This window comes from Hyperoodon ampullatus, assembly GCF_949752795.1.
Source record: "Hyperoodon ampullatus genome assembly, chromosome: 5".
NCBI lineage: Eukaryota > Metazoa > Chordata > Mammalia > Artiodactyla > Ziphiidae > Hyperoodon > Hyperoodon ampullatus.
This window is the reverse complement of record NC_136918.1, coordinates 57,934,907-57,945,788: the sequence shown is the minus strand read 5'-3', so window position 1 is coordinate 57,945,788 and position 10,882 is coordinate 57,934,907.

Below are 10,882 nucleotides of genomic sequence, written 5' to 3'. Positions count from 1 at the left end.
CTTTCCCAGCGTCACTCATCACCTCTCAACAGCCACATCCAATGGCATCTTTGTTGGTGCTCCTCCTGTGTGTCCTCTGGGCAGCATCAGACACTGTGAGTCATTCCCCTTTTGCTCAGCTCTCTCTATTCCTGCAGCTTGTGCTCCTTCTTTGTGTGATAGGTTCTTCTTGGCTTTCTTTATAACGTCTGTTATATTCATCATACCCCCTAAATGTAGATATGCCTCAAAGTTCAGTCTTCTCTTCTAACTTCACCGTCTGTCTTTGGGCAACCTCATCCAGTTCCCTGGCCTCAATATCTCCTATCTGATGTTGACTATAGAATCTATAAGTCCAGTCTTCTTTCTTTTTTTATGTGCTAGACAATAGTTTTTGAGTGTTTCTCTACATTTGGATGTCTGTCTTAATCCATTCAGGCTACTATAACAGAATACCATAGATTTGGTGGCTTAGAAACAACAGTTCTGGACGATGGACTGTCCAAGATCAAGGCGCTGGCAGATTCTGTGTCTGGTGGAGACCCACTTCCTGGTTCATAAACAGCCATCTTCTCTCTGTGTCCTCACATGGCAGAAGGGGTGAAGGAGCTCTCTGGGATCTCTTTTATAAAGGCACTAATCCCATTCATGAAGACTCCACCCTCATGACCTAATCACCTCCCAAAGGCCCCACCTCTTAATACTATCACATTGGGCATTAGAATTTCAACATATAAATTGAGGAGGAGGACACAAACAGTCTATAGTAATGTCCTTCCATTATATTAAACTTGGCATTTTCAGAAGCAAGTATATTAATTCACCCCCACGTTGTCCTCTGTGCCCTAGAAATGTCTCCACCATTCTTCCATTCATCCAGGATAGAAGAAAATGGAATAATTTTCACTGTTTATTCTTACCTCATAACCAGGTGGACCTCCAAAGACCCCAGCCTCTGCTTTTCTATCCCCACTGCCACTGTCCTAGTTCAGACCTTGATCTACTCTTCTCTATTACAATAACTTCCTGACTTCTTATTTATGTAAATTATCTTACTGAAAATACATGTTCAATATTCTCAAAATTGTTCATTCCATCCAATGCTAAAAGTCCAAAATACTTCATTTCCAAGGCTTTCTATTACTAAACCGAACACTTCTTTCTAATTTCATCTCCCACATGTTCATTTTAGGCATTCTCTTGTTGGGCCACACCATACACCCTTCCACATCTCTGCTCATGTTATTCCTCCAGTTTTGACACTGTTCTTTCTTCACCTATCAATACCCTACTCATCCTTTAAGAACCACCTGTGGTAGACAACAGTGTATTTCATCAAGTGTTCTGGTTCTCCTCCTGTTAAACACATGGTAGATTGCACTCTTCTTACCACTTTGCATCCAGCAGAGTCATATGACTTGCTTTGACCAATGAAATATAAGTACAAGTGACATATGTCACTTTCCAGCAGAAGCTTTACAAAATAATGTGAGATTGGCTTTTTTTTTTTCTTTCCACTAATGTGATTAGCAATGTTCCAGATAATTTTTGCCCTGGCAGTCTAGAGTAAACATGTCATGAACCAGAGGCCCTACTCAAACCATGATGGACAAGCAGCATGAGCAAGAAATAAATGTAGGTTGTCTTCATGTAATGAAAAGCCTGACTCCATTTTTTGATGTTGGACTACTGACATAATTTTTTTTTTTTTTTTTTTTTTTTTGCGGTACGCAGGCCTCTCACTGCTGTGGCCTCTCCCGTTGCGGAGCACAGGCTCCGGACGTGCAGGCTCAGCGGCCAAGGCTCACGGGTCCAGCCGCTCTACGGCATGTGGGATCCTCCTGGACCGGGGCATGAACCTGTGTCCCCTGCATTGGCAGGCAGACTCTCAACCACTGCGCCACCAGGAAAACCCTACTGACATATTTTAAGTCTCACCCCACCCGCTTCTCTTCTGTCCCACATCTGTACAAGATGATAAAAGAAACCTTGGGTGCTCCTTTCTTTGACATTGGTGGGAGGTTCAAACCATTCAGGCCCCTTCTCACATGAAGGAACACTCTCTTTGGCCCCATCCTCTGACTACCATAAAAATCTCAGGCCAGTCTCCTTTTCTTCATCACTCAAGCCATTTTTAGACCAACTTGGGAGGTGTTCCCTACTCTTCCCAGAAAGCCTCAGTATGTAAGAAACTTTCTCATATCATCTTGGTATATGTGCAACATTATTCATCTTGACATCTGAACAAAATTTGGGGGGTGGGCGTGTGAGTACATCCTCCCTCTGAGAAATAGCCATAATGGTCTGTGATTTCGGGGTTTGGTTACCTTTGGAAAGGTAATAACTGGGGTGCTAAAAAAGTGTTATTTCTTTTTTTTTTTTTTTTGCGGTATGCGGGCCTCTCACCGTTGGGGCCTCTCCCGTTGAGGAGCACAGGCTCCGGACGTGCAGGCTCGGCGGCCATAGATCATGGGCCCAGCCGCTCCGCGGCATGTGGGATCTTCCCGGACCGGGGCACGAACCCGCGTCCCCTGCATCGGCAGGCGGACTCTCAACCACTGCGTCACCAGGGAAGACCAAAAGTGCTATTTCTTGATCTGTGTGTTTATTACATGGGATTGTTCACTCTGTGAAAATTAATTGATATTTATAATTATGATTTGTGCACTTTTTTACGTGTATGTTATACTTCAGTAAAAATATTATTTTAAAAAATTTATTAGGAGTATCCTTAAGAAACTCAACCTTATCTTCTTTATCACTGAGTATACCTATTGAAATGAGGTAGTGTGTGAGTATATATGTATACAATGGGATGGGGATTAATGAGAGAGAGAAGAAGAAAACAGATATTAAAAGAAAACAGACATTGCTAATTATTAGGCAAGGCAGAGTGATATAAATTCTAAATAGAAACACAAGCAATATTCTCTTGGATTGCAGAAGGAGAATATCAGGTAAAGCTTCAGAGAGAAGGTAATGTATCAGTCAGGGCAGATGAGATTATACTGCGTAATGACTACCTTGAGTTCTATTACCATTGCCATCAGTAAGTCTTGCCTGTCTTTGAACTTCTTATACATAAAAGCTTACTGTATGTATTCTTTTGTATCTAGCTTCTCTTAATCAGCATTACATTTACAAGATTCATCCACTTTGCTGCATGTGCTAGCAGTACATTCCATTTCATTTCTGTCAAGTATACTATCATATGAATATACACACAATTCATTTCTCCAGTTTCTTGCTGTTTAGTAATTGGGTTGTTCTCGGTTTTTGGCTATTATGAATAATGCGCCTATGAACATGTCTTGTGTAAATATATGAATGCATTTCTGTTGGGTTGGCCAAAATGTTCATTTGGGTTTTTTGGTAACATGGTGCCAAAAAACCCGAACGAACTTTTCAACCCACCCAATATTATGTATGTACCTAGGAGTGAAATAATTTGGCATAGGATATACATACTTTCTACTTTAGGAGATACTGCCAAGCTGTCATCTAGAGTGATTGTACCAACTTACATTCCTACCAGCAGTGTGTGTTACTCTATGTCTTTGCCAGCTCTTAGTATTTTCAGTCCTTCTAATTTTAGTCATTCTGGTAAATGCATAGTGGAATTACATTTGTAGTTCCCTGAAGGTTAATAATATTTATAGGCCATTTGAGTATCTTCTTTTGTGACATCTCTGTTTCAGACTTTTGCACATTTTTCTACTGGATTGTCTGGTTTATTTCTTATTGATTAATAGTTGTTCTTTAAATATTTTGGCTATGAGTCATTTGTGAGTTCTATGCATTGCAAATATATTCTTCTATTTTGTGGTGTGCCTTTTTGTTCACTTAATGGTGTCTTTTGATAACAGAAGCTCTTAATTTTATCCACGTCCAATATGCCAATCTTTTCTTTTATTGTTAGTATTTTCTGTCTTGTTTAAGAAATATTTTTCTACTCCAAAGTCACAAAGATATTTTCCTATGTTATTTCCTAGAATCCTTACTGTTTTTCCTTTCACATTTAGTTCTATAATCCATCTGGAATTGCTTTTTTAGTATGGTGTGAGGTAAAGGGGTTAAGATTTATTTTTCACACGTATATATCCAATATATGTATGTCCATTGATTCTCAGTGTAATTTGATCCATTAAACATATTAATTATTTCTCTAATCCCAACTTCCCTAAGATTATTATATTATTCTTGAGGTTCCTAAATCACTGACTGTCAGATGGCAGGCTTTGTTAAAAACTCTTCCTGGTTTCCTGAAATCATTTTACTGGTAGTGGGTGGGGAGAGAACATTACACCTCCTTATCACTAATCCTAGAGATTGGCAGGCTGGCACTTCCTCCCTAACCAGCAATTTCAAGGCTTTGAGGAAATAACAATAATTTTTGTCCACCAAAATAAAGTACCTCTGTCCTTCTCTTTTGGTCCTTTCAGCCCATCAGCATACATATATTCTTTTTTTTTCCAGTACGCGGGCCTCTCACTGCTGTGGCCTCTCCAGCCACGGAGCACAGGCTCCGGATGCACAGGCTCAGCAGCCATGGCTCACGGGCCCAGCCACTCCACGACATGTGGGATCCTCCCAGACCAGGGCATGAACCCGCATCCCCTGCATTGGCTGGCGGACTCTCAACCACTGCGCCACCAGGGAAGCCCCATATATTCTTTATCATAAATTAAGTTTCATTCTCTTCCACAGTATTGTGTGGACATAATACTGTCTTAAGTTTATGTGTTTTGGTACTCAACATAGAGCAACAGAGAGCCTATTAGCTACGGGAAGATGTTCCTCTACTTCTCCAGGTGCCAATCCACAAAAAGCAGCAAGATGCAGCTCTTGGAAGGGCCAAGGACATGGCTCTGAATAAAACTGCCCAGATTCTTGTTCCATTTTTATTTCCCATGAGCGGTATGACCACATGCAATTCCATTAACCATCCTAAGCTCAGTCTCATCCATCTTCTCACTCAGGATAATAATACCCTAGTATTACTTTGTATTAGTATTATCATAGGATTGTTGTGTAGAGTGTTACATGCAAAGTGGTGTCTCACTGCCTCTCGCATAGCACCTAATAAATGTCATCTATTATTATTTTCTGCTATTAATGCAGAAGCTCAACTAAGGCTTATCCTAGGGGTTCTCCATATAAAGGGAGTTTTAAAAAACTGATACAAGGAGGTGAAAATGCTGACTTTTATTAGGGTACACATACCCAAATACTCCACCATAAGTTCCCATGTTTCTTCCTCACAGTCCAAAGACATACGTTGAAAAAAGGAAAAATATCTTTAATGTCAAGCTTTTTTCCAGAGATAGATAGAATGAAATAAATTGGTAATAAACATGCCAACAGTGAAATGGAAAAGATATATATTCTATGGTTAAATTCTCCTTGGATTATCATAGTGACATTGCTTCAGAGTGTTTACTGCCAAAATGACTTATTCATTTAACTCTAAATATCCTGGGGCAGGAAAGTCCTGCCCTTAATGATATGTAGGGTGGTGGCGGGAGGGGGGAGGAAAGAATAATTATGGTCATCAAAAAATAAGTCAATATTAACACTATAAAGACTTTCAGACTTTAACTGATATATTAACAGGGACTGAAGGCCATATTTCTAAAGACTTGGTTTTATGTAGGCATAAGACGATTGTAGCTATCAGAGGGGCTGAAGATGACTCCTTCTACTTCTCCTTCCATGAAAATTCTAAGAATTACTGTGAACTAATGTAGCCAAGAAGTTTTCTCTCAGAGAATGAAGGAGATTGGCTACTTCAAATAACACTTTTCCTTAGAAGTAACTTTTGAATGACTTTGTGGTTTGCTTGCTTTGATCTTTTTTTTCTCCGAATATATCAGGGTTCCTCACCTCTATTTGATGAGCAGTTTCAAAGATGAGGCCAAGTGGGCTTCCCTGGTGGCGCAGTGGTTGGGAGTCCGCCGCCGATTCAGGGGACACGGGTTCGTGCCCTGGTCTGGGAAGATCCCGCATGCCACGGAGCGGCTAGGCCCGTGAGCCATGGCCACTGAGCCTGCGCGTCTGGAGCCTGTGCTCCGCAATGGGAGAGGCCACAGCAGTGAGAGCCCCATGTCCCACAAAAAAAAAAAAAAAAGATGAGGCCAAGAATATCTGAGCTGTGGAGACCTTCCTAGGTATGAAAATCTCTCTTGCTTCTAAAGCATTTCTTGAGACACAGAGAAGCAGAAGGAGAATACGAGTTACTCTCCATTGAGATTTTCCAGAGCCCCACCAAAGAAGGCATTCTTTTGAAGCCTGGTCAAGGTGATTCCTGGCTAGTGGGCCTAAAAAGAGGTGGATTCCTTAGCTCTGTACTTAAATACTGACAGAAGCTTGATATATTGCTTCATCAATGATGTTTGAGTTAGAAGCATATAGCCCTGCTCCACATGCAGGTGAGCAACAAACTGAAAAACATGCATATATGAGCAGACGTAGCAATTAACTTGGGTAAAAAAATATATATTATTAACAGTTGCACCTCTGCATTTGCAGTCCATCTCCCAAGAGGAAAACTAATCACAACCCAAGAGGCCTACTCAGAACAAAATGGCATCCCCAAATGGCTTTCTTTGGTTGTGTGCAAAGAAGTGTCTATGATTCACCGAGATGGATCTAGAGAAGAAAAAATATCTAAGGCACCAGGTCATTCCAGGTCACTCACTGAATTCAGGAGTGATAAGTCAATAGGATGGGGTCTTGGTGTAGGCCTCTGGAAACTGATGTCAAGGGACCCCATGACAGCAGTCTGACCTCATCCTTCTTCTCTCAATGCATAAAATTATCTCAAATAAAATAGAAAGAAAATTTTAAATGTTTAGTAAAGGAGAATTTTACTAGCATTTAGCATTTAGCTTGAGCTTTTAACTATTTGGCTACCAAAGTAAAAAAAAAAAAAAGTCCTATATAGCTTTATATACACCTCTATACCACAAAATTATTTTCTTCATTACTAAGTTACTTAAAAGTTCTTTAATCAGTCTTATTTTGTTAAAGCTCCTTCTAATCTCTTAGCAAATAAAAACCAGGAAACAAATACTTCTACCATCCTACAAATCAGTGTCTAAGGGATAGCGCTAGGATTCTATTTCCGTTCAAAATTAGAAAGGAAACGTGGACAACATTTGTCACTCAGGAATTGTGAAGCATTAATACTGCAGTGCTACTAGTAACCTACTATTAAATTTCAGGCAAACCACTTAACCTCTCTGCCCTTTCTCCATCTGGAAATTCAGAAGATAAGTAGCCTACATCAACAATACTATTTCAAAGGCAAACTGGTGAAAGATTGGAAAACACTTTACAAATATTAAGTGCTCTGTAATTGCTGCTTGTTGCGACAAAGTCTATTTTCAGACCTGTCCAGGATACAATAAATAAATAAATACCCCCTGACTTCTAATCTAAGCTGAGCGGTTTGATCTGGACAAAAATACAGTAAGAAGGAAAATTAGTCCTACGTAGGTCTTTGGCCACCATGAAAAATGGTGCTTCTGGAGAGACATATGAAGAAGGAAATTTTTATATATTGAGAGGGGGTTGTGAAAGCACAAATAATGCTCCTCCAGCAACTGATTCCTTTCTTTCCTTCTAACCAGTTCAACACAGATCTCCTCAAAATTTCTCTTTTGTTAAAATACATAACTTGAAATGGATACTACAGCTGAGTGGATATTTTGTCTCTTAAATGTGAGGCATTACTATAAGAACAGAAATGGAATTATCCTCAACCTGAAGTCACTCGAATTGAAACTTGAAGGAGCTCAATTTTTCATAAAGAAAAATTTCCTGCTCATGAAGATTATTAAACCTTTGTTGTTCTTTTAGCCAACAAGGTGGTCTTGAAAAATATGTTATTTTCTCAACTGTTTAATTGCTCAGTCAACAAATATTTGTTGGCCACCTACTACAATGTGTAAGGCACTGTGCTAAGCACCTGTAGGTTACAATTAAAAAAACAAGATAGTAGCTCTTGTACCTGAGAACCCTGAATCTAATTGGACAAGTAAGACATACACATGGATTGAGATAAGTGGCACCACCAGCCTGTCATTGATGTGGGCCAAATGGCTAGTTCAAATAGTAAGTGAGAGACCAAGGGAGCAGACCGGGTCTGCCCTGGGCTGGGTGGTCAGGGAAGGCTTCTGAGGACAAGCAGGATGAGTGCTGGATCTTAGTGTATTGGGGCAGGTGGCAGGGATGGGTGGTGGTGGTGGTTGGCACACGGGTAAGGGGTTGGAGATGGGTTGAGAAGAATTAATTTAAAGATGGCTGGTGAAGTAAGTGAAATGAAGATTAAAATAGAAGCCATCGTACCCATGCTCTTCGTCTTTCCTCTCCTCTCCTCTCTCTCACACACATGCACATAAAATATAACAGGAGAAAGTGCTCAGAAGTAAGTACACCATATTCGTTGGCATTTAAATATTAAACAAATTTCTGTTGTCCTTGTTTTTCCTCCTCTTCTCTTCCTCCCTCCCCTTTCTTTCTCTCTTCTTCTGTTCCTTCCTTCTTTCCTTTAGCCATGTCTCCTTAAGAATTGGAGTCCTGGTCCCTTTCAACTGTCCTGGGACACTATGAAAAAATGTAGAGATTCTTGTGCCTGCTTCGGAGGAATTTCAAGGCTTCCAGGTCTCAGAACCACAGAATCCTATCGACAAAGGAGCTCACACCCCTCTGACACAATCCCAACACTGGAACCTTTCAACAACTAGCATGACTTTCTGGCCCACTCCTGTATGGCTTTGGTGTTGTTAGGAGAAAACGCCTGGGGACCCTTCAACTTACTCTGTTCAGAAATTAGATCTAAGTCTCTCTGATTGTGATTGATTTTTTTTTTTTGGCCATTCATTGTTTGTATTAAATGAGTTATTACACATCAGTGAAGTATTTTGGTAAAATGCAGATAGCACCAGCTTGAAGATCTAATTTCATACTCAAGAGCAGGCTGCAGGTCAGCAGAAACTAGCTGCATACATTGTACTGTCTTCCTCATCATCTCCATTGGACATCACAGAAGAACAGGAAGGGAAGGGGAAAATGAAAGTGGGAAATGCCTTTAATCAAGGACTCCCCTAGGAAACTCCCCAAGAAGTGAGTTAAGGTGCCAAAGAGTCCACATGCATTATTTTAGATTCATGCTATCTTATGATTACAAATACAAGCATACTTCATTTTATTGCACTTTGTTTAACTATGCTGCACAGATATAGTGTTTTATACAAATTGAGGGTTTGTGGCAACCCTGGGCCCAGCAAGTCTATGGGTACCATTTTTCCAACAACATTTTTTTTTTTTGCGGTACGCAGGCCTCTCACTGTTGTGGCCTCTCCCGTTGCAGAGCACAGGCTCTGGACGCGCAGGCTCAGTGGCCATGGCTCACGGGCCCAGCCACTCTGTGGCATGTGGAATCTTCCCGGACCGGGACACAAATCCGTGTCCCCTGCATCGGCAGGGGGACTCTCAACCACTGCGCCACCAGGGAAGCCCTTTCCAACAACATTTGCTCACTTTGTGTCTGGGTCACACTTTGGTAATTCTTGCAATATTTCAAACCTTCTCATTATTATTATATATGTGTTACAGTGATCTGTGATCAGTGATCTTTGATGTTACTGTCGTCATTGTTTTGCAACCGCACTCATATGACAGTGGACTTAATCCATAAATGTGTGCGCTCTGAGTGCTCCACCCACCAGGAGTTCCCCTGTCTCTCTCCCTCTCCTTGGGCCTCCCTATACCCTGCAGACACAATAATATTTAAATTAGGCCAATTAATAACCTCACCCTTATCAGTCAGCAGCCATCAGCATAGAGGCAATCTCCTCTACCAGCAATACTGAAGTCTCAGATGATGGTTAGCATTTTTAGCAATAAAGAATTTTTTAATTAAGCTATGTACATTTTTTTAGACATAATGTTATTGCACAGTTAATAGACTACAGTATAGTGTAAACATAACTTTTATATGCAGTGGGAAACCAAGAGATTCGTGTGACTCGCTTTATTGCGATATCTGCTTTATTGAGGAGGTCTGGAACTGAACCCCCAATGTCTCCAAGGTATGCCTGTAACAGCCAAGTCAACTTGCTGGACATTTAAGTAAGAGGGGTAGTAGTTTGGCTTTTCCCGTTTTGACTATCTCATGAGTTGTAGTGTGCTCTTTTCGTTTCAAATAATAAAAACAAATTGCGTAAACTTGACTGACCATATCACATTCTCTCTAACCGTCTCCCCCGATAAACACACACACACACACACACACACACACCACACCACCACCAACTCTATCACCACCACACATTATATGCATGGGAGATTCTAATTTAGAAAATGAAGAAACTGAGACTCATTCCTAGAATAACAGAAAACTAGAATTCACCAAACAATAGATAAGTCACTTTTTGTAATCATTTTGTTGTAATAATGGTGTTCTTTAATCTAAGAGTTTTTTCACAAAATATATCCTTTGCTCCTTAAGCAAAGCATTTCAATCCTCAGAGTAGGTCACTGTGGCTTTGAGGACAATTTTCAAACTGGCATAACCCTCGAGAAAAGTTTTCAACAAAACTCAGTGATGTATAGAAGCCTTTAAAATAGAATTTTAGCCATTTGGATCTGTGACATTTGGAAAAATGGCTTATTAAAATCTACAAGTAGGTCTGGTCATTTCCATAGCCTTTGGCAAAAACTAAGGACATTATTATAAATTAACATTTCTTTCTAACTATTAATTTACTGGAATGAATTAGTTTTTATTCTTTTAGAAAAATTCAACACATGAAACTAAAATAGAAAAACCAAGAGATTGCTGCATTAGATCAAGTAAGATTAAGCAATACTTTTTATTTCAAAAACCTGGTCAAAAATA